Source organism: Oncorhynchus keta, unplaced genomic scaffold (assembly GCF_023373465.1).
Source record: "Oncorhynchus keta strain PuntledgeMale-10-30-2019 unplaced genomic scaffold, Oket_V2 Un_scaffold_21284_pilon_pilon, whole genome shotgun sequence".
NCBI lineage: Eukaryota > Metazoa > Chordata > Actinopteri > Salmoniformes > Salmonidae > Oncorhynchus > Oncorhynchus keta.
The window spans coordinates 67,501-92,500 of NW_026290861.1; the positions used below are offsets into that span (position 1 = coordinate 67,501).

At 48.8% G+C, this 25,000-nt stretch overlaps 1 protein-coding gene across 1 annotated transcript in view; it reads right to left on the reverse strand.

The window, feature by feature from the left end:
* Positions 1-25,000, reverse strand: part of cacna1hb (calcium channel, voltage-dependent, T type, alpha 1H subunit b) — a 200,210-nt gene that overhangs the window by 48,491 nt on the left and 126,719 nt on the right. The gene's annotated exons all lie outside the window — the stretch shown is intronic.

Below are 25,000 nucleotides of genomic sequence, written 5' to 3' on the forward strand. Positions count from 1 at the left end.
GACAAGCTGACGTGACAGTAAACAGACAGCTAGGAGAGACAAGCTGACGTGACAGTAAACAGACAGCTAGGAGAGACAAGCTGACGTGACAGTAAACAGACAGCTAGGAGAGACAAGCTGACGTGACAGACAGCTAGGAGAGACAAGCTAACGTGACAGTAAACAGACAGCTAGGAGAGACAAGCTGACGTGACAGTAAACAGACAGCTAGGAGAGACAAGCTGACGTGACAGATAGCTAGGAGAGACAAGCTGACGTGACAGTAAACAGACAGCTAGGAGAGACAAGCTGACGTGACAGTAAACAGATAGCTAGGAGAGACAAGCTGACGTGACAGACAGCTAGGAGAGACAAGCTGACGTGACAGTAAACAGACAGCTAGGGAGACAAGCTAACGTGACAGTAAACAGACAGCTAGGAGAGACAAGCTAACGTGACAGTAAACAGACAGCTAGGAGAGACAAGCTGACGTGACAGTAAACAGACAGCTAGGAGAGACAAGCTGACATGACAGATAGCTAGGAGAGACAAGCTGACGTGACAGTAAACAGATAGCTAGGAGAGACAAGCTGACGTGACAGACAGCTAGGAGAGACAAGCTGACGTGACAGATAGCTAGGAGAGACAAGCTGACGTGACAGATAGCTAGGAGAGACAAGCTGACGTGACAGACAGCTAGGAGAGACAAGCTGACGTGACAGACAGCTAGGAGAGACAAGCTGACGTGACAGTAAACAGACAGCTAGGAGAGACAAGCTGACGTGACAGTAAACAGACAGCTAGGAGAGACAAGCTGACGTGACAGTAAACAGACAGCTAGGAGAGACAAGCTGACGTGACAGTAAACAGACAGCTAGGAGAGACAAGCTAACGTGACAGTAAACAGACAGCTAGGAGAGACAAGCTGACGTGACAGTAAACAGACAGCTAGGAGAGACAAGCTGACATGACAGATAGCTAGGAGAGACAAGCTGACGTGACAGTAAACAGACAGCTAGGAGAGACAAGCTGACGTGACAGTAAACAGATAGCTAGGAGAGACAAGCTGACGTGACAGTAAACAGACAGCTAGGAGAGACAAGCTGACGTGACAGTAAACAGACAGCTAGGAGAGACAAGCTAACGTGACAGTAAACAGACAGCTAGGAGAGACAAGCTGACGTGACAGATAGCTAGGAGAGACAAGCTGACGTGACAGATAGCTAGGAGAGACAAGCTGACATTACAGACAGCTAGGAGAGACAAGCTGACGTGACAGATAGCTAGGAGAGACAATCTTACGTGACAGACAGCTAGGAGAGACAAGCTGACGTGACAGTAAACAGACAGCTAGGAGAGACAAGCTGACGTGACAGTAAACAGACAGCTAGGAGAGACAAGCTGACGTGACAGTAAACAGACAGCTAGGAGAGACAAGCTGACGTGACAGTAAACAGACAGCTAGGAGAGACAAGCTGACGTGACAGACAGCTAGGAGAGACAAGCTAACGTGACAGATAGCTAGGAGAGACAAGCTGACGTGACAGTAAACAGACAGCTAGGAGAGACAAGCTGACGTGACAGTAAACAGACAGCTAGGAGAGACAAGCTGACGTGACAGTAAACAGATAGCTAGGAGAGACAAGCTGACGTGACAGATAGCTAGGAGAGACAAGCTGACGTGACAGACAGCTAGGAGAGACAAGCTGACGTGACAGTAAACAGATAGCTAGGAGAGACAAGCTGACGTGACAGTAAACAGACAGCTAGGAGAGACAAGCTGACGTGACAGACAGCTAGGAGAGACAAGCTGACGTGACAGTAAACAGACAGCTAGGAGAGACAAGCTGACGTGACAGACAGCTAGGAGAGACAAGCTGACGTGACAGACAGCTAGGAGAGACAAGCTGACGTGACAGACAGCAGGAGAGACAGGCTGACGTGACAGACAGCTAGAGAGACAGGCTGACGTGACAGACAGCTAGGAGAGACAAGCTGACGTGACAGTAAACAGACAGCTAGGAGAGACAAGCTGACGTGACAGTAAACAGACAGCTAGGAGAGACAAGCTGACGTGACAGTAAACAGATAGCTAGGAGAGACAAGCTGACGTGACAGATAGCTAGGAGAGACAAGCTGACGTGACAGTAAACAGACAGCTAGGGAGACAAGCTGACGTGACAGACAGCTAGGAGAGACAAGCTGACGTGACAGTAAACAGACAGCTAGGAGAGACAAGCTGACGTGACAGACAGCTAGGAGAGACAAGCTGACGTGACAGTAAACAGACAGCTGGGAGAGACAAGCTGACGTGACACTAAACAGACAGCTAGGAGAGACAAGCTGACGTGACAGTAAACAGACAGCTAGGAGAGACAAGCTGACGTGACAGACAGCTAGGAGAGACAAGCTGACGTGACAGTAAACAGACAGCTAGGAGAGACAAGCTGACGTGACAGACAGCTAGGAGAGACAAGCTGACGTGACAGTAAACAGACAGCTAGGAGAGACAAGCTGACGTGACAGATAGCTAGGAGAGACAAGCTGACGTGACAGTAAACAGACAGCTAGGAGAGACAAGCTGACGTGACAGTAAACAGACAGCTAGGAGAGACAAGCTGACGTGACAGTAAACAGACAGCTAGGAGAGACAAGCTGACGTGACAGTAAACAGACAGCTAGGAGAGACAAGCTGACGTGACAGTAAACAGACAGCTAGGAGAGACAAGCTGACGTGACAGTAAACAGACAGCTAGGAGAGACAAGCTGACGTGACAGTAAACAGACAGCTAGGAGAGACAAGCTGACGTGACAGATAGCTAGGAGAGACAAGCTGACGTGACAGTAAACAGACAGCTAGGAGAGACAAGCTGACGTGACAGTAAACAGACAGCTAGGAGAGACAAGCTGATGTGACAGTAAACAGACAGCTAGGAGAGACAAGCTGATGTGACAGTAAACAGACAGCTAGAGAGACAAGCTGACGTGACAGACAGCTAGGAGAGACAAGCTGACGTGACAGTAAACAGACAGCTAGGAGAGACAAGCTGACGTGACAGTAAACAGACAGCTAGGAGAGACAAGCTGATGTGACAGTAAACAGACAGCTAGGAGAGACAAGCTGACGTGACAGACAGCTAGGAGAGACAAGCTGACGTGACAGACAGCTAGGAGAGACAAGCTAACGTGACAGTAAACAGACAGCTAGGAGAGACAAGCTGATGTGACAGTAAACAGACAGCTAGGAGAGACAAGCTGACGTGACAGTAAACAGACAGCTAGGAGAGACAAGCTGATGTGACAGTAAACAGACAGCTAGGAGAGACAAGCTGACGTGACAGTAAACAGACAGCTAGGAGATACAAGCTGACGTGACAGTAAACAGACAGCAGGGAGAGACAAGCTGACGTGACAGACAGCTAGGAGAGACAAGCTGACGTGACAGATAGCTAGGAGAGACAGGCTGACGTGACAGTAAACAGACAGCTAGGAGAGACAAGCTGACATTACAGACAGCTAGGAGAGACAAGCTGACGTGACAGTAAACAGACAGCTAGGAGAGACAAGCTGACGTGACAGATAGCTAGGAGAGACAGGCTGACGTGACAGTAAACAGACAGCTAGGAGAGACAAGCTGACGTGACAGTAAACAGACAGCTAGGAGAGACAAGCTGACGTGACAGACAGCTAGGAGAGACAAGCTGACGTGACAGTAAACAGACAGCTAGGAGAGACAAGCTGACGTGACAGTAAACAGACAGCTTGGAGAGACAAGCTGACGTGACAGTAAACAGACAGCTAGGAGAGACAAGCTGACGTGACAGTAAACAGACAGCTAGGAGAGACAAGCTGACGTGACAGTAAACAGACAGCTAGGAGAGACAAGCTGACGTGACAGTAAACAGACAGCTAGGAGAGACAAGCTGACGTGACAGTAAACAGACAGCTAGGAGAGACAAGCTGACGTGACAGTAAACAGACATCTAGGAAAGACAAGCTGACGTGACAGTAAACAGACAGCTTGGAGAGACAAGCTGACGTGACAGTAAACAGACAGCTGGGAGAGACAAGCTGACGTGACAGTAAACAGACAGCTAGGAGAGACAAGCTGACGTGACAGAAAACAGACAGCTAGGAGATACAAGCTGACGTGACAGTAAACAGACATCTAGGAGAGACAAGCTGACGTGACAGTAAACAGACATCTAGGAAAGACAAGCTGACGTGACAGTAAACAGACAGCTAGGAGAGACAAGCTGACGTGACAGTAAACAGACAGCTGGGAGAGACAAGCTGACGTGACAGTAAACAGACAGCTAGGAGAGACAAGCTGACGTGACAGTAAACAGATAGCTAGGAGAGACAAGCTGACGTGACAGTAAACAGACAGCTAGGAGAGACAAGCTGACGTGACAGACAGCTAGGAGAGACAAGCTGACGTGACAAACAGACAGCTTGGAGAGACAAGCTGACGTGACAGCAAACAGACAGCTTGGAGAGACACTGACGCGACAGATAGCTAGGAGAGACAAGCTGACGTGACAGTAAACAGACAGCTTGGAGAGACAAGCTAACGTGACAGTAAACAGATAGCTAGGAGAGACAAGCTGACGTGACAGTAAACAGACAGCTTGGAGAGACAAGCTAACGTGACAGATAGCTAGGAGAGACAAGCTGACGTGACAGTAAACAGACAGCTTGGAGAGACAAGCTGACGTGACAGATAGCTAGGAGAGACAAGCTGACGTGACAGATAGCTAGGACAGACAAGCTGACATGACAGATAGCTAGGAGAGACAAGCTGACGTGACAGTAAACAGACATCTAGGAGAGACAAGCTGACGTGACAGTAAACAGACAGCTAGGAGAGACAAGCTGACGTGACAGTAAACAGACAGCTGGGAGAGACAAGCTGACGTGACAGTAAACAGACAGCTAGAGAGACAAGCTGACGTGACAGTAAACAGACAGCTAGGAGAGACAAGCTGACGTGACAGATAGCTAGGAGAGACAAGCTGACGTGACAGTAAACAGACAGCTAGGAGAGACAAGCTGACGTGACAGTAAACAGACAGCTAGGAGAGACAAGCTGACGTGACAGTAAACAGACAGCTAGGAGAGACAAGCTGACGTGACAGATAGCTAGGAGAGACAAGCTGACGTGACAGTAAACAGATAGCTAGAGAGACAAGCTAACGTGACAGTAAACAGACAGCTAGGAGAGACAAGCTGACGTGACAGTAAACAGACAGCTAGGAGAGACAAGCTGACGTGACAGTAAACAGACAGCTAGGAGAGACAAGCTGACGTGACAGTAAACAGACAGCTAGGAGAGACAAGCTAACGTGACAGACAGCTAGCAGAGACAAGCTGAGACAGACAGCTAGGAGAGACAAGCTGACGTGACAGTAAACAGACAGCTAGGAGAGACAAGCTAACGTGACAGTAAACAGACAGCTAGGAGAGACAAGCTGACGTGACAGTAAACAGACAGCTAGGAGAGACAAGCTGATGTGACAGTAAACAGACAGCTAGGAGAGACAAGCTGACGTGACAGTAAACAGACAGCTAGGAGAGACAAGCTGACGTGACAGTAAACAGACAGCAGGGAGAGACAAGCTGACGGAAAGATAGCTAGGAGAGACAAGCTGACGGACAGATAGCTAGGACAGACAAGCTGACATGACAGATAGCTAGGAAACAGACAGACAGCTAGGAGAGACAAGCTGACGTGACAGTAAACAGACAGCTAGGAGAGACAAGCTGATGTGACAGTAAACAGACAGCTAGGAGAGACAAGCTGACGTGACAGACAGCTAGAGAGACAAGCTGACGTGACAGTAAACAGACAGCTAGGAGAGACAAGCTGACGTGACAGTAAACAGACAGCTAGGAGAGACAAGCTGACGTGACAGTAAACAGACAGCTAGGAGAGACAAGCTGACGTGACAGTAAACAGACAGCTGGGAGAGACAAGCTGACGTGACAGACAGCTAGGAGAGACAAGCTAACGTGACAGTAAACAGACAGCTAGAGAGACAAGCTGACGTGACAGATAGCTAGAGAGACAAGCTGACGTGACAGTAAACAGACAGCTAGGAGAGACAAGCTGACATTACAGACAGCTAGGAGAGACAAGCTGACGTGACAGTAAACAGACAGCTAGGAGAGACAAGCTGACGTGACAGTAAAAACAGACAGCTAGGAGAGACAAGCTGACGTGACAGTAAACAGACAGCTAGGAGAGACAAGCTGACGTGACAGTAAACAGACAGCTAGGGAGAGACAAGCTGACGTGACAGACAGCTAGGAGAGACAAGCTGACGTGACAGTAAAACAGACAGCTAGGAGAGACAAGCTGACGTGACAGTAAACAGACAGCTAGAGAGACAAGCTAACGTGACAGTAAACAGACAGCTAGGAGAGACAAGCTGACGGACAGATAGCTAGGAGAGACAAGTTGACGTGACAGTAAACAGACAGCTAGGAGAGACAAGCTGATGTGACAGTAAACAGACAGCTAGGAGAGACAAGCTGACGTGACAGTAAACAGACAGCTAGGAGAGACAAGCTGACGTGACAGCAAACAGACAGCTAGGAGAGACAAGCTGACGTGACAGTAAACAGACAGCTAGAGAGACAAGCTGACGTGACAGTAAACAGACAGCTAGGAGAGACAAGCTGACGTGACAGTAAACAGACAGCTAGGAGAGACAAGCTGACGTAAACAGACAGCTAGGAGAGACAAGCTAACGTGACAGTAAACAGACAGCCAGGAGAGACAAGCTGACGTGACAGTAAACAGACAGCTAGGAGAGACAAGCTGACGTGACAGATAGCTAGGAGAGACAAGCTGACGTGACAGTAAACAGACAGGTAGGAGAGACAAGCTGACGTGACAGTAAACAGACAGCTTGGAGAGACAAGCTGACGTGACAGACAGCTAGGAGAGACAAGCTGACGTGACAGTAAACAGACAGCTAGGGGAGACAAGCTAACGTGACAGTAAACAGACAGCTAGAGAGACAAGCTAACGTGACAGTAAACAGACAGCTAGGAGAGACAAGCTGACGTGACAGTAAACAGACAGCTAGGAGAGACAAGCTGACATGACAGATAGCTAGGAGAGACAAGCTGACGTGACAGTAAACAGATAGCTAGGAGAGACAAGCTGACGTGACAGTAAACAGACAGCTAGGAGAGACAAGCTGACATGACAGATAGCTAGGAGAGACAAGCTGACATGACAGATAGCTAGGAGAGACAAGCTGACGTGACAGACAGCTAGGAGAGACAAGCTGACGTGACAGACAGCTAGGGAGAGACAAGCTGACGTGACAGTAAACAGACAGCTAGGAGAGACAAGCTGACGTGACAGTAAACAGACAGCTAGGAGAGACAAGCTGACGTGACAGTAAACAGACAGCTAGGAGAGACAAGCTGACGTGACAGTAAACAGACAGCTAGGAGAGACAAGCTAACGTGACAGTAAACAGATAGCTAGGAGAGACAAGCTGACGTGACAGTAAACAGACAGCTAGGAGAGACAAGCTGACGTGACAGATAGCTAGGAGAGACAAGCTGACGTGACAGTAAACAGACAGCTAGGAGAGACAAGCTGACGTGACAGTAAACAGACAGCTAGGAGAGACAAGCTGACGTGACAGTAAACAGACAGCTAGGAGAGACAAGCTGACGTGACAGTAAACAGACAGCTAGGAGAGACAAGCTGACGTGACAGTAAACAGACAGCTAGAGAGACAAGCTGACGTGACAGTAGCTAGGAGAGACAAGCTGACGTGACAGTAAACAGATAGCTAGGGAGAGACAAGACAGACAGCTAGGAGACAAGCTGACGTGACAGTAAACAGACAGCAGGAGAGACAATCTGACATGACAGACAGCTAGGAGAGACAAGCTGACGTGACAGTAAACAGACAGCTAGGAGAGACAAGCTGACGTGACAGTAAACAGACAGCTAGGAGAGACAAGCTGACGTGACAGTAAACAGACAGCTAGGAGAGACAAGCTGACGTGACAGTAAACAGACAGCTAGGAGAGACAAGCTGACGTGACAGACAGCTAGGAGAGACAAGCTAACGTGACAGATAGCTAGGAGAGACAAGCTAACGTGACAGTAAACAGATAGCTAGGAGAGACAAGCTGACGTGACAGTAAACAGACAGCTAGGAGAGACAAGCTGACGTGACAGTAAACAGATAGCTAGGAGAGACAAGCTAACGTGACAGACAGCTAGGAGAGACAAGCTGACGTGACAGACAGCTAGGAGAGACAAGCTGACGTGACAGTAAACAGACAGCAGGGAGAGACAAGCTAACGTGACAGTAAACAGATCAGCTAGGAGAGACAAGCTGACGTGACAGATAGCTAGGAGAGACAAGCTGACGTGACAGTAAACAGACAGCTAGGAGAGACAAGCTGACGTGACAGACAGCTAGGAGAGACAAGCTGACGTGACAGACAGCTAGGAGAGACAAGCTGACGTGACAGACAGCTAGGAGAGACAAGCTGACGTGACAGACAGCTAGGAGAGACAAGCTGACGTGACAGACAGCTAGGAGAGACAAGCTGACGTGACAGTAAACAGACAGCTAGGAGAGACAAGCTGACGTGACAGTAAACAGACAGCTAGGAGAGACAAGCTGACGTGACAGTAAACAGATAGCTAGGAGAGACAAGCTGACGTGACAGATAGCTAGGAGAGACAAGCTGACGTGACAGTAAACAGACAGCTAGGAGAGACAAGCTGACGTGACAGTAAACAGACAGCTAGAGAGACAAGCTGACGTGACAGTAAACAGACAGCTAGGGAGACAAGCTGACGTGACAGTAAACAGACAGCTAGGAGAGACAAGCTGACGTGACAGTAAACAGACAGCTAGGAGAGACAAGCTGACGTGACAGTAAACAGACAGCTAGGAGAGACAAGCTGACGTGACAGTAAACAGACAGCTAGGAGAGACAAGCTGACGTGACAGACAGCTAGGAGAGACAAGCTGACGTGACAGTAAACAGACAGCTAGGAGAGACAAGCTGACGTGACAGACAGCTAGGAGAGACAAGCTGACGTGACAGTAAACAGACAGCTAGGAGAGACAAGCTGACGTGACAGATAGCTAGGAGAGACAAGCTGACGTGACAGTAAACAGACAGCTAGGAGAGACAAGCTGACGTGACAGTAAACAGACAGCTAGGAGAGACAAGCTGACGTGACAGTAAACAGACAGCTAGGAGAGACAAGCTGACGTGACAGTAAACAGACAGCTAGGAGAGACAAGCTGACGTGACAGTAAACAGACAGCTAGGAGAGACAAGCTGACGTGACAGTAAACAGACAGCTAGGAGAGACAAGCTGACGTGACAGTAAACAGACAGCTAGGAGAGACAAGCTGACGTGACAGATAGCTAGGAGAGACAAGCTGACGTGACAGTAAACAGACAGCTAGGAGAGACAAGCTGACGTGACAGTAAACAGACAGCTAGGAGAGACAAGCTAACGTGACAGTAAACAGACAGCTAGGAGAGACAAGCTGACGTGACAGTAAACAGACAGCTAGGAGAGACAAGCTGACGTGACAGACAGCTAGGAGAGACAAGCTGACGTGACAGTAAACAGACAGCTAGGAGAGACAAGCTGACGTGACAGTAAACAGACAGCTAGGAGAGACAAGCTGACGTGACAGTAAACAGACAGCTAGGAGAGACAAGCTGACGTGACAGACAGCTAAAGAGACAAGCTGACGTGACAGACAGCTAGAGACAAGCTAACGTGACAGTAAACAGACAGCTAGGAGAGACAAGCTGACGTGACAGTAAACAGACAGCTAGGAGAGACAAGCTGACGTGACAGTAAACAGACAGCTAGGAGAGACAAGCTGACGTGACAGTAAACAGACAGCTAGGAGAGACAAGCTGACGTGACAGTAAACAGACAGCTAGGAGAGACAAGCTGACGTGACAGTAAACAGACAGCAGGGAGAGACAAGCTGACGTGACAGTAAACAGACAGCTAGGAGAGACAAGCTGACGTGACAGTAAACAGACAGCTAGGAGAGACAAGCTGACATTACAGACAGCTAGAGAGACAAGCTGACGTGACAGTAAACAGACAGCTAGGAGAGACAAGCTGACGTGACAGATAGCTAGGAGAGACAAGCTGACGTGACAGTAAACAGACAGCTAGGAGAGACAAGCTGACGTGACAGTAAACAGACAGCTAGGAGAGACAAGCTGATGTGACAGACAGCTAGGAGAGACAAGCTGACGTGACAGTAAACAGATAGCTAGGAGAGACAAGCTGACGTGACAGTAAACAGACAGCTTGGAGAGACAAGCTGACGTGACAGTAAACAGACAGCTAGGAGAGACAAGCTGACGTGACAGTAAACAGACAGCTAGGAGAGACAAGCTGACGTGACAGTAAACAGACAGCTAGGAGAGACAAGCTGACGTGACAGTAAACAGACAGCTAGGAGAGACAAGCTGACGTGACAGTAAACAGACAGCTAGGAGAGACAAGCTGACGTGACAGTAAACAGACAGCTAGGAGAGACAAGCTGACGTGACAGTAAACAGACAGCTAGGAGAGACAAGCTGACGTGACAGTAAACAGACAGCTAGGAGAGACAAGCTGACGTGACAGTAAACAGACAGCTAGGAGAGACAAGCTGACGTGACAGAAAACAGACAGCTAGGAGAGACAAGCTGACGTGACAGTAAACAGACATCTAGGAGAGACGTGACAGTAAACAGACATCTAGGAAAGACAAACAGTAAACAGACTAGGAGAGACAAGCTGACGTGACAGTAAACAGACAGCTGGGAGAGACAAGCTGACGTGACAGTAAACAGACAGCTAGGAGAGACAAGCTAACGTGACAGTAAACAGATAGCTAGGAGAGACAAGCTGACGTAAACAGACAGCTAGGAGAGACAAGCTGACGTGACAGACAGCTAGGAGAGACAAGCTGACGTGACAGTAAACAGACAGCTAGGAGAGACAAGCTGACGTGACAGTAAACAGACAGCTTGGAGAGACAAGCTGACGACAGTAAACAGACAGCTAGGAGAGACAAGCTGACGTGACAGTAAACAGACAGCTAGGAGAGACAAGCTAACGTGACAGTAAACAGATAGCTAGGAGAGACAAGCTGACGTGACAGTAAACAGACAGCTTGGAGAGACAAGCTAACGTGACAGATAGCTAGAGAGACAAGCTGACGTGACAGTAAACAGACAGCTGGAGAGACAAGCTGACGTGACAGATAGCTAGGAGAGACAAGCTGACGTGACAGATAGCTAGGACAGACAAGCTGACATGACAAGCTAGGAGTGACAAGCTGACGTGACAGTAAACAGACAGCTAGGAGAGACAAGCTGACGTGACAGTAAACAGACAGCTAGGAGAGACAAGCTGACGTGACAGTAAACAGACAGCTGGGAGAGACAAGCTGACGTGACAGTAAACAGACAGCTAGGAGAGACAAGCTGACGTGACAGTAAACAGACAGCTAGGAGAGACAAGCTGACGTGACAGATAGCTAGGAGAGACAAGCTGACGTGACACAGACAGCTAGGAGAGACAAGCTGACGTGACAGTAAACAGACAGCTAGGAGAGACAAGCTGACGTGACAGTAAACAGACAGCTAGGAGAGACAAGCTGACGTGACAGATAGCTAGGAGAGACAAGCTGACGTGACAGTAAACAGATAGCTAGGAGAGACAAGCTAACGTGACAGTAAACAGACACAGCTGACAGACAGCTAGAGAGACAAGCTGACGTGACAGATAGCTAGGAGAGACAAGCTGATGTGACAGTAAACAGACAGCTAGGAGAGACAAGCTGACGTGACAGTAAACAGACAAGCTGACGGGAGAGACAAGCTGAGAGACAACAGACGTGACAGACAGCTAGGAGAGACAAGCTGACGTGACAGTAAACAGACAGCTAGGAGAGACAAGCTGACGTGACAGTAAACAGACAGCTAGGAGAGACAAGCTGACGTGACAGTAAACAGACAGCTAGGAGAGACAAGCTGACGTGACAGTAAACAGACAGCTAGGAGAGACAAGCTGACGTGACAGACAGCTAGGAGAGACAAGCTGACGTGACAGACAGCTAGGAGAGACAAGCTGACGTGACAGTAAACAGACAGCTAGGAGAGACAAGCTAACGTGACAGTAAACAGACAGCTAGGAGAGACAAGCTGACGTGACAGTAAACAGACAGCTAGGAGAGACAAGCTGATGTGACAGTAAACAGACAGCTAGAGAGACAAGCTGACGTGACAGTAAACAGACAGCTAGGAGAGACAAGCTGACGTGACAGTAAACAGACAGCAGGGAGAGACAAGCTGACGTGAAAGATAGCTAGGAGAGACAAGCTGACGTGACAGATAGCTAGGACAGACAAGCTGACATGACAGATAGCTAGGAAACAGACAGCTAGGAGAGACAAGCTGACGTGACAGTAAACAGACAGCTAGGAGAGACAAGCTGACGTGACAGTAAACAGACAGCTAGGAGAGACAAGCTGACGTGACAGACAGCTAGGAGAGACAAGCTGACGTGACAGTAAACAGACAGCTAGGAGAGACAAGCTGACGTGACAGTAAACAGACAGCTAGGAGAGACAAGCTGACGTGACAGTAAACAGACAGCTTGGAGAGACAAGCTGACGTGACAGTAAACAGACAGCTAGGAGAGACAAGCTGACGTGACAGTAAACAGACAGCTAGGAGAGACAAGCTGACGTGACAGTAAACAGACAGCTAGGAGAGACAAGCTGACGTGACAGTAAACAGACAGCTAGGAGAGACAAGCTGACGTGACAGTAAACAGACAGCTAGGAGAGACAAGCTGACGTGACAGTAAACAGACAGCTGGGAGAGACAAGCTGACGTGACAGTAAACAGACAGCTAGGAGAGACAAGCTGACGTGACAGATAGCTAGGAGAGACAAGCTGACGTGACAGTAAACAGATAGCTAGGAGAGACAAGCTGACGTGACAGACAGCTAGGAGAGACAAGCTGACGTGACAGATAGCTAGGAGAGACAAGCTGACGTGACAGTAAACAGACAGCTAGGAGAGACAAGCTGACGTGACAGTAAACAGACAGCTAGGAGAGACAAGCTGACGTGACAGATAGCTAGGAGAGACAAGCTGACGTGACAGTAAACAGACAGCTTGGAGAGACAAGCTGACGTGACAGTAAACAGACAGCTGGAGAGACAAGCTGACGTGACAGAAGCTAGGAGAGACAAGTGACGTGACAGTAAACAGACAGCTGGAGAGACAAGCTAACGTGACAGTAAACAGATAGCTAGGAGAGACAAGCTGACGTGACAGTAAACAGACAGCTTGGAGAGACAAGCTAACGTGACAGTAAACAGATAGCTAGAGAGACAAGCTGACGTGACAGTAAACAGACAGCTTGGAGAGACAAGCTGACGTGACAGATAGCTAGGAGAGACAAGCTGACGTGACAGTAAACAGACATCTAGGAGAGAGACAAGCTGACGTGACAGTAAACAGACAGCTAGAGAGACAAGCTGACGTGACAGTAAACAGACAGCTGGGAGACAAGCTGACGTGACAGTAAACAGACAGCTAGGAGAGACAAGCTGACGTGACAGTAAACAGACAGCTAGGAGAGACAAGCTGACGTGACAGATAGCTAGGAGAGACAAGCTGACGTGACAGTAAACAGACAGCTAGGAGAGACAAGCTGACGTGACAGTAAACAGACAGCTAGGAGAGACAAGCTGACGTGACAGTAAACAGACAGCTAGGAGAGACAAGCTGACGTGACAGACAGCTAGGAGAGACAAGCTGACGTGACAGTAAACAGACAGCTAGGAGAGACAAGCTAACGTGACAGTAAACAGACAGCTAGGAGAGACAAGCAGACGTGACAGACAGCTAGAGAGACAAGCTGACGTGACAGATAGCTAGGAGAGACAAGCTGACGTGACAGTAAACAGACAGCTAGGAGAGACAAGCTGACGTGACAGATAGCTAGGAGAGACAAGCTGACGTGACAGTAAACAGATAGCTAGGAGAGACAAGCTGACGTGACAGTAAACAGACAGCTAGGAGAGACAAGCTGACGTGACAGACAGCTAGGAGAGACAAGCTGACGTGACAGTAAACAGACAGCTAGGAGAGACAAGCTGACGTGACAGTAAACAGACAGCTAGGAGAGACAAGCTGACGTGACAGTAAACAGACAGCTAGGAGAGACAAGCTGACGTGACAGACAGCAGAGAAACAGACAGACAGCTAGGAGAGACAAGCTGACGTGACAGTAAACAGACAGCTAGGAGAGACAAGCTAACGTGACAGTAAACAGACAGCTAGGAGAGACAAGCTGACGTGACAGTAAACAGACAGCTAGGAGAGACAAGCTAACGTGACAGTAAACAGACAGCTAGGAGAGACAAGCTGACGTGACAGACAGCTAGGAGAGACAAGCTGACGTGACAGTAAACAGACAGCTAGGAGAGACAAGCTGACGTGACAGACAGCTAGGAGAGACAAGCTGACGTGACAGTAAACAGACAGCTAGGAGAGACAAGCTGACGTGACAGTAAACAGACAGCTAGGAGAGACAAGCTGACGTGACAGACAGCTAGGAGAGACAAGCTGACGTGACAGTAAACAGACAGCTTGGAGAGACAAGCTGACGTGACAGTAAACAGACAGCTGGAGAGACAAGCTGACGTGACAGACAGCTAGGAGAGACAAGCTGACGTGACAGTAAACAGACAGCTTGGAGAGACAAGCTAACGTGACAGTAAACAGATAGCTAGGAGAGACAAGCTGACGTGACAGTAAACAGACAGCTAGGAGAGACAAGCTAACGTGACAGATAGCTAGGAGAGACAAGCTGACGTGACAGTAAACAGACAGCTAGGAGAGACAAGCTGACGTGACAGATAGCTAGGAGAGACAAGCTGACGTGACAGATAGTGACAGACAAGCTGACATGACAGATAGCTAGGAGAGACAAGCTGACGTGACAGTAAACAGACATCTAGGAGAGACAAGCTGACGTGACAGTAAACAGACAGCTTGGAGAGACAAGCTGACGTGACAGTAAACAGACAGCAGGGAGAGACAAGCTGACGTGACAGTAAACAGACAGCTAGGAGAGACAAGCTGACGTGACAGTAAACAGACAGCTAGGAGAGACAAGCTGACGTGACAGATAGCTAGGAGAGACAAGCTGACGTGACAGTAAACAGACAGCTAGGAGAGACAAGCTGACGTGACAGTAAACAGACAGCTAGGAGAGACAAGCTGACGTGACAGTAAACAGACAGCTAGGAGAGACAAGCTGACGTGACAGATAGCTAGGAGAGACAAGCTGACGTGACAGTAAACAGATAGCTAGGAGAGACAAGCTAACGTGACAGTAAACAGACAGCTAGGAGAGACAAGCTGACGTGACAGACAGCTAGGAGAGACAAGCTAACGTGACAGATAGCTAGGAGAGACAAGCTGACGTGACAGACAGCTAGGAGAGACAAGCTGACGTGACAGATAGCTAGAGAGACAAGCTGACGTGACAGTAAACAGACAGCTAGGAGAGACAAGCAGACGTGACAGACAGCTAGGAGAGACAAGCTGACGTGACAGTAAACAGACAGCTAGGAGAGACAAGCTGACGTGACAGTAAACAGACAGCTAGGAGAGACAAGCTGACGTGACAGTAAACAGACAGCTAGGAGAGACAAGCTGACGTGACAGTAAACAGACAGCTAGGAGAGACAAAGCGTGACAGACAGCTAGCAGAGACAAGCTGACGTGACAGACAGCTAGGAGAGACAAGCTGACGTGACAGTAAACAGACAGCTAGGAGAGACAAGCTAACGTGACAGTAAACAGACAGCTAGGAGAGACAAGCTGACGTGACAGTAAACAGACAGCTAGGAGAGACAAGCTAACGTGACAGTAAACAGACAGCTAGGAGAGACAAGCTGACGTGACAGTAAACAGACAGCTAGGAGAGACAAGCTGACGTGACAGTAAACAGACAGCAGGAGAGACAAGCTGACGTGACAGATAGCTAGGAGAGACAAGCTGACGTGACAGATAGCTAGGACAGACAAGCTGACATGACAGATAGCTAGGAGAGACAAGCTGACGTGACAGACAGCTAGGAGAGACAAGCTGACGTGACAGTAAACAGACAGCTAGGAGAGACAAGCTGACGTGACAGATAAAGCTAGGAGAGACAAGCTAGGTGACAGAAGCTAGGACAGACAAGCTGACATGACAGATAGCTAGGAGAGACAGGCTGACGTGACAGTAAACAGACAGCTAGGAGAGACAAGCTGACGTGACAGTAAACAGACAGCTAGGAGAGACAAGCTGACGTGACAGTAAACAGACAGCTGGGAGAGACAAGCTGACGTGACAGTAAACAGACAGCTAGGAGAGACAAGCTGACGTGACAGTAAACAGACAGCTAGGAGAGACAAGCTGACGTGACAGTAAACAGACAGCTAGGAGAGACAAGCTGACGTGACAGTAAACAGACAGCTAGGAGAGACAAGCTGACGTGACAGTAAACAGACAGCTAGGAGAGACAAGCTGACGTGACAGTAAACAGACAGCTAGGAGAGACAAGCTGACGTGACAGACAGCTAGGAGAGACAAGCTGACGTGACAGTAAACAGACAGCTAGGAGAGACAAGCTGACGTGACAGTAAACAGACAGCTAGGAGAGACAAGCTGTAAACAGACGTGACAGTACGTGACAGATAGCTAGGAGAGACAAGCTGATGTGACAGACAGCTAGGAGAGAAACACGTGACAGATAGCTAGGAGAGACAAGCTGACGTGACAGTAAACAGACAGCTAGGAAACAGATGACAGACAGCTAGGAGAGACAAGCTGACGTGACAGTAAACAGACAGCTAGGAGAGACAAGCTGACGTGACAGTAAACAGACAGCTAGGAGAGACAAGCTGCGTGACAGTAAACAGACAGCTAGGAGAGACAAGCTGACGTGACAGTAAACAGACAGCTAGGAGAGACAAGCTGACGTGACAGACAGTAGCAGAGACAAGCTGACATGACAGATAGCTAGGAGAGACAAGCTGACGTGACAGACAGCTAGGAGAGACAAGCTGACGTGACAGTAAACAGACAGCTAGGAGAGACAAGCTGACGTGACAGTAAACAGACAGCTAGGAGAGACAAGCTGACGTGACAGTAAACAGACAGCTAGGAGAGACAAGCTGATGTGACAGTAAACAGACAGCTAGGAGAGACAAGCTGACGTGACAGTAAACAGACAGCTAGGAGAGACAAGCTGACGTGACAGTAAACAGACAGCAGGGAGAGACAAGCTGACGTGAAAGATAGCTAGGAGAGACAAGCTGACGTGACAGATAGCTAGGACAGACAAGCTGACATGACAGATAGCTAGGAGAGACAGGCTGACGTGACAGACAGCTAGGAGAGACAAGCTGACGTGACAGTAAACAGACAGCTAGGAGAGACAAGCTGACGTGACAGTAAACAGACAGCTAGGAGAGACAAGCTGACGTGACAGACAGCTAGGAGAGACAAGCTGACGTGACAGACAGCTAGGAGAGACAAGCTGACGTGACAGACAGCTAGGAGAGACAAGCTGACGTGACAGTAAACAGACAGCTAGGAGAGACAAGCTGACGTGACAGTAAACAGACAGCTAGGAGAGACAAGCTAACGTGACAGTAAACAGACAGCTAGGAGAGACAAGCTGACGTGACAGTAAACAGACAGCTAGGAGAGACAAGCTGACGTGACAGTAAACAGACAGCTAGGAGAGACAAGCTGACGTGACAGTAAACAGACAGCTAGGAGAGACAAGCTGACTTGACAGTAAACAGACAGCTAGGAGAGACAAGCTGACGTGACAGTAAACAGATAGCTAGGAGAGACAAGCTGACGTGACAGTAAACAGATAGCTAGGAGAGACAAGCTGACGTGACAGTAAACAGACAGCTAGGAGAGACAAGCTGACGTGACAGACAGCTAGGAGAGACAAGCTGACGTGACAGACAGCTAGGAGAGACAAGCTGACGTGACAGTAAACAGATAGCTAGGAGAGACAAGCTGACGTGACAGTAAACAGACAGCTAGGAGAGACAAGCTGACGTGACAGACAGCTAGGAGAGACAAGCTGACGTGACAGTAAACAGACAGCTAGGAGAGACAAGCTGACGTGACAGTAAACAGACAGCTAGGAGAGACAAGCTGACGTGACAGATAGCTAGGAGAGACAAGCTGACGTGACAGTAAACAGACAGCTAGGAGAGACAAGCTGACGTGACAGTAAACAGATAGCTAGGAGAGACAAGCTGACGTGACAGTAAACAGACAGCTAGGAGAGACAAGCTGACGTGACAGTAAACAGACAGCTAGGAGAGACAAGCTGACGTGACAGTAAACAGACAGCTAGGAGAGACAAGCTGACGTGACGTGACAGACAGCTTGGAGAGACAAGCTGACAGCTAGGAGAGACAAGCTGACGTGACAGATAGCTAGGACAGACAAGCTGACATGACAGATAGCTAGGAGAGACAAGCTGACGTGACAGTAAACAGACATCTAGGAGAGACAAGCTGACGTGACAGTAAACAGACAGCTAGGAGAGACAAGCTGACGTGACAGTAAACAGACAGCTGGGAGAGACAAGCTGACGTGACAGTAAACAGACAGCTAGGAGAGACAAGCTGACGTGACAGTAAACAGACAGCTAGGAGAGACAAGCTGACGTGACAGATAGCTAGGAGAGACAGGCTGACGTGACAGTAAACAGACAGCTAGGAGAGACAAGCTGACGTGACAGTAAACAGACAGCTAGGAGAGACAAGCTGACGTGACAGTAAACAGACAGCTAGGAGAGACAAGCTGACGTGTAAACAGATAGCTAGGAGAGACAAGCTGACGTGACAGTAAACAGACAGCTAGGAGAGACAAGCTGACGTGACAGATAAGGAGAGACAAGCTGACGTGACAGTAAACAGATAGCTAGGAGAGACAAGCTAACGTGACAGTAAACAGACAGCTAGGAGAGACAAGCAACGTGACAGACAGCTAGGAGAGACAAGCTGACGTGACAGTAAACAGATAGCTAGGAGAGACAAGCTGACGTGACAGTAAACAGACAGCTAGGAGAGACAAGCTGACGTGACAGTAAACAGACAGCTAGGAGAGACAAGCTGACGTGACAGATAGCTAGGAGAGACAAGCTGACGTGACAGTAAACAGATAGCTAGGAGAGACAAGCTGACGTGACAGTAAACAGACAGCTAGGAGAGACAAGCAGACGTGACAGTAAACAGACAGCTAGGAGAGACAAGCTGACGTGACAGTAAACAGACAGCTAGGAGAGACAAGCTGACGTGACAGTAAACAGACAGCTAGGAGAGACAAGCTGACGTGACAGTAAACAGACAGCTAGGAGAGACAAGCTGACGTGACAGTAGAGACAAGCTGACGTGACAGACAGCTAGGAGAGACAAGCTGACGTGACAGTAAACAGACAGCTAGGAGAGACAAGCGTGACAGTAAACAGACAGCTAGGAGAGACAAGCTGACGTGACAGTAAACAGACAGCTAGGAGAGACAAGCTAACGTGACAGTAAACAGACAGCTAGGAGAGACAAGCTGAGACAGACAGCTAGGAGAGACAAGCTGACGTGACAGTAAACAGACAGCTAGGAGAGACAAGCTGATGTGACAGATAGCTAGGAGAGACAAGCTAACGTGACAGTAAACAGGTAGCTAGGAGAGACAAGCTGACGTGACAGACAGCTAGGAGAGACAAGCTGACGTGACAGTAAACAGACAGCTAGGAGAGACAAGCTGACGTGACAGATAGCTAGGAGAGACAAGCTGACGTGACAGTAAACAGACTAGGAGAGACAAGCTGACGTGACAGTAAACAGACAGCTAGGAGAGACAAGCTGACGTGACAGTAAACAGACAGCTAGGAGAGACAAGCTGACGTGACAGTAAACAGACAGCTAGGAGAGACAAGCTGACGTGACAGACAGCTAGGAGAGACAAGCTGACGTGACAGTAAACAGACAGCTAGGAGAGACAAGCTGACTTGACAGATAGCTAGGAGAGACAAGCTAACGTGACAGTAAACAGACAGCTAGGAGAGACAAGTTGACGTGACAGTAAACAGACAGCTAGGAGAGACAAGCTGACGTGACAGTAAACAGACAGCTAGGAGAGACAAGCTGACGTGACAGTAGGAGAGACAACTGACGTGACAGACAGCTAGGAGAGACAAGCTAACGTGACAGTAAACAGGTAGCTAGGAGAGACAAGCTGACGTGACAGTAAACAGACAGCTAGGAGAGACAAGCTGACGTGACAGTAAACAGACAGCTAGGAGAGACAAGCTGACGTGACAGATAGCTAGGAGAGACAAGCTGACGTGACAGTAAACAGACAGCTAGGAGAGACAAGCTGACGTGACAGTAAACAGACAGCTAGGAGAGACAAGCTGACGTGACAGTAAACAGACAGCTGGGAGAGACAAGCTGACGTGACAGTAAACAGACAGCTAGGAGAGACAAGCTGACGTGACAGACAGTAGGAGAGACACACGTGACAGTAAACAGACAGCTAGGAGAGACAAGCGTGACAGACAGCTAGGAGAGACAAGCTGACGTGACAGATAGCTAGGACAGACAAGCTGACGTGACAGACAGCTAGGAGAGACAAGCTGACGTGACAGTAAACAGACAGCTAGGAGAGACAAGCTGACGTGACAGTAAACAGACAGCTAGGAGAGACAAGCTGATGTGACAGACAGCTAGAGAGACAAGCTGACGTGACAGTAAACAGACAGCTAGGAGAGACAAGCTGGCGTGACAGTAAACAGACAGCTAGGAGAGACAAGCTGACGTGACAGTAAACAGACAGCTAGGAGAGACAAGCTGACGTGACAGACAGCTAGGAGAGACAAGCTGACGTGACAGTAAACAGACAGCTAGGAGAGACAAGCTGAACGTGACAGTAAACAGACAGCAGGGAGAGACAAGCTGACGTGACAGACAGCTAGGAGAGACAAGCTGACGTGACAGTAAACAGACAGCTAGGAGAGACAAGCTGACGTGACAGTAAACAGCTAGGAGAGACAAGCTAACGTGACAGTAAACAGATAGCTAGGAGAGACAAAGACGTGACAGACAGCTAGGAGAGACAAGCTGACGTGACAGTAAACAGACAGCTAGGAGAGACAAGCTGACGTGACAGTAAACAGACAGCTAGGAGAGACAAACGTGACAGACAGCTAGGAGAGACAAGCTGACGTGACAGTAAACAGACAGCTAGGAGAGACAAGTTGACGTGACAGTAAACAGACAGCTAGGAGAGACAAGACGTGACAGACGTGACAAGCTGACGTGACAGACAGCTAGGAGAGACAAGCTAACGTGACAGTAAACAGACAGCTAGGAGAGACAAGCTGACGTGACAGTAAACAGACAGCTAGGAGAGACAAGCTGACGTGACAGACAGCTAGGAGAGACAAGCTGACAGTACAGATAGCTAGGAGAGACAAGCTGACGTGACAGTAAACAGACAGCTAGGAGAGACAAGCTGACGTGACAGACAGCTAGGAGAGACAAGCTGACGTGACAGTAAACAGATAGCTAGGAGAGACAAGCTGACGTGACAGTAAACAGACAGCTAGGAGAGACAAGCTGACGTGACAGACAGCTAGGAGAGACAAGCTGACGTGACAGTAAACAGACAGCTAGGAGAGACAAGCTGACGTGACAGTAAACAGACAGCTAGGAGAGACAAGCTGACGTGTGACAAGCTGACGTGACAACAGCTAGGAGAGACAAGCTAGGGAGAGACAAGCTGAACGTGACAGTAAACAGATAGCTAGGAGAGACAAGCTGACGTGACAGACAGCTAGGAGAGACAAGCTGACGTGACAGTAAACAGACAGCTAGGAGAGACAATCTGCGTGACAGTAAACAGACAGCTAGGAGAGACAAGCTGACGTGACAGTAAACAGACAGCTAGGAGAGACAAGCTGACGTGACAGTAAACAGACAGCTAGGAGAGACAAGCTGACGTGACAGACAGCTAGGAGAGACAAGCTGACGTGACAGTAAACAGACAGCTAGGAGAGACAAGCTGACGTGACAGTAAACAGACAGCTAGGAGAGACAAGCTGACGTGACAGACAGCTAGGAGAGACAAGCTGACGTGACAGTAAACAGACAGCTAGGAGAGACAAGCTGACGTGACAGTAAACAGACAGCTAGGAGAGACAAGCTGACGTGACAGCTAGGAGAGACAAACGTGACAGTAAACAGACAGCTAGGAGAGACAAGCTGACGTGACAGTAAACAGACAGCTAGGAGAGACAAGCTGACGTGACAGACAGCTAGGAGAGACAAGCTGACGTGACAGACAGCTAGGAGAGACAATCTGACGTGACAGTAAACAGGTAGCTAGGAGAGACAATCTGACGTGACAGACAGCTAGGAGAGACAAGCTACGTGACAGTAAACAGACAGCTAGGAGAGACAAGCTGACGTGACAGACAGCTAGGAGAGACAAGCTAACGTGACAGTAAACAGACAGCTAGGAGAGACAAGCTGACGTGACAGTAAACAGACAGCTAGGAGAGACAAGCTGACGTGACAGTAAACAGATAGCTAGGAGAGACAAGCTGACGTGACAGACAGCTAGGAGAGACAAGCTAACGTGACAGTAAACAGACAGCTAGGAGAGACAAGCTGACGTGACAGTAAACAGACAGCTAGGAGAGACAAGCTGACGTGACAGTAAACAGACAGCTAGGAGAGACAAGCTGACGTGACAGTAAACAGACAGCTAGGAGAGACAAGCTGACGTGACAGACAGCTAGGAGAGACAAGCTGACGTGACAGTAAACAGACAGCTAGGAGAGACAAGCTGACGTGACAGTAAACAGACAGCTAGGAGAGACAAGCTAACGTGACAGCTAGGAGAGACAGTGACAGTAAACAGACAGCTAGGAGAGACAAGCTAACGTGACAGTAAACAGACAGCTAGGAGAGACAAGCTGACGTGACAGACAGCTAGGAGAGACAAGCTGACGTGACAGTAAACAGACAGCTAGGAGAGACAAGTTGACGTGACAGTAAACAGACAGCTAGGAGACAAGCTGACGTGACAGACAGCTAGGAGAGACAAGCTGACGTGACAGACAGCTAGGAGAGACAAGCTGACGTGACAGTAAACAGGACAGCTAGGAGAGACAAGCTGACGTGACAGACAGCTAGGAGAGACAAGCTAAACAGTAAACATAGCTAGGAGAGACAAGCTGACGTGACAGTAAACAGACAGCTAGGAGAGACAAGCTGACGTGACAGACAGCTAGGAGAGACACGTGACAGACAGCTAGGAGAGACAAGCTAACGTGACAGTAAACAGGTAGCTAGGAGAGACAAGCTGACGTGACAGACAGCTAGGAGAGACAAGCTGACGTGACAGTAAACAGACAGCTAGGAGAGACAAGCTGACGTGACAGTAAACAGACAGCTAGGAGAGACAAGCTGACGTGACAGACAGTGGAGAGACAAGCATTTGACAGTAAACTAGATAGGAGAGACAAGCTGACGTGACAGCTAGGAGAGACAAGCTAATTTGACAGTAAACAGGTAGATAGGAGAGACAAGCTGACGTGACAGTAAACAGACAGCTAGGAGAGACAAGCTGACGTGACAGTAAACAGACAGCTAGGAGAGACAAGCTGACGTGACAGTAAACAGACAGCTAGGAGAGACAAGCTGACGTGACAGTAAACAGACAGCTAGGAGAGACAAGCTGACGTGACAGATAGCTAGGAGAGACAAGCTGACGTGACAGTAAACAGATAGCTAGGAGAGACAAGCTGACGTGACAGATAGCTAGGAGAGACAAGCTGACGTGACAGATAGCTAGGAGAGACAAGCTAACGTGACAGTAAACAGACAGCTTGGAGAGACAAGCTGGACGTGACAGTAAACAGACAGCAGGGAGAGACTGACAGCTGACAGACAGCTAGGAGAGACAAGCTGACGTGACAGATAGCTAGGAGAGACAAGCTGACGTGACAGTAAACAGACAGCTAGGAGAGACAAGCTGACGTGACAGTAAACAGATAGCTAGGAGAGACAAGCTGACGTGACAGTAAACAGATAGCTAGGAGAGACAAGCTGACGTGACAGTAAACAGACAGCTAGGAGAGACAAGCTGACGTGACAGTAAACAGATAGCTAGGAGAGACAAGCTGACGTGACAGTAAACAGACAGCTAGGAGAGACAAGCTAACGTGACAGTAAACAGATAGCTAGGAGAGACAAGCTGACGTGACAGTAAACAGACAGCTAGACAAGCTGACGTGACAGACAGCTAGGAGAGACAAGCTGACGTGACAGTAAACAGACAGCTAGGAGAGACAAGCTAACGTGACAGTAAACAGACAGCTAGGAGAGACAAGCTGACGTGACAGTAAACAGATAGCTAGGAGAGACAAGCTGACGTGACAGTAAACAGACAGCTAGGAGAGACAAGCTGACGTGACAGTAAACAGACAGCTAGGAGAGACAAGCTGACGTGACAGTAAACAGACAGCTAGGAGAGACAAGCTGACGTGACAGTAAACAGACAGCTAGGAGAGACAAGCTGACGTGACAGTAAACAGACAGCTAGGAGAGACAAGCTGACGTGACAGTAAACAGACAGCTAGGAGAGACAAGCTAACGTGACAGTAAACAGACAGCTAGGAGAGACAAGCTGACGTGACAGTAAACAGACAGCTAGGAGAGACAAGCTGACGTGACAGTAAACAGGAGAGACAAGCTGACGTGACAGTAAACAGACAGCTAGGAGAGACAAGCTGACGTGACAGTAAACAAACAGACAGCTACGTGACAGTAAACAGACAGAGGAGACAAGCTGACGTGACAGTAAACAGACAGCTAGGAGAGACAAGTCC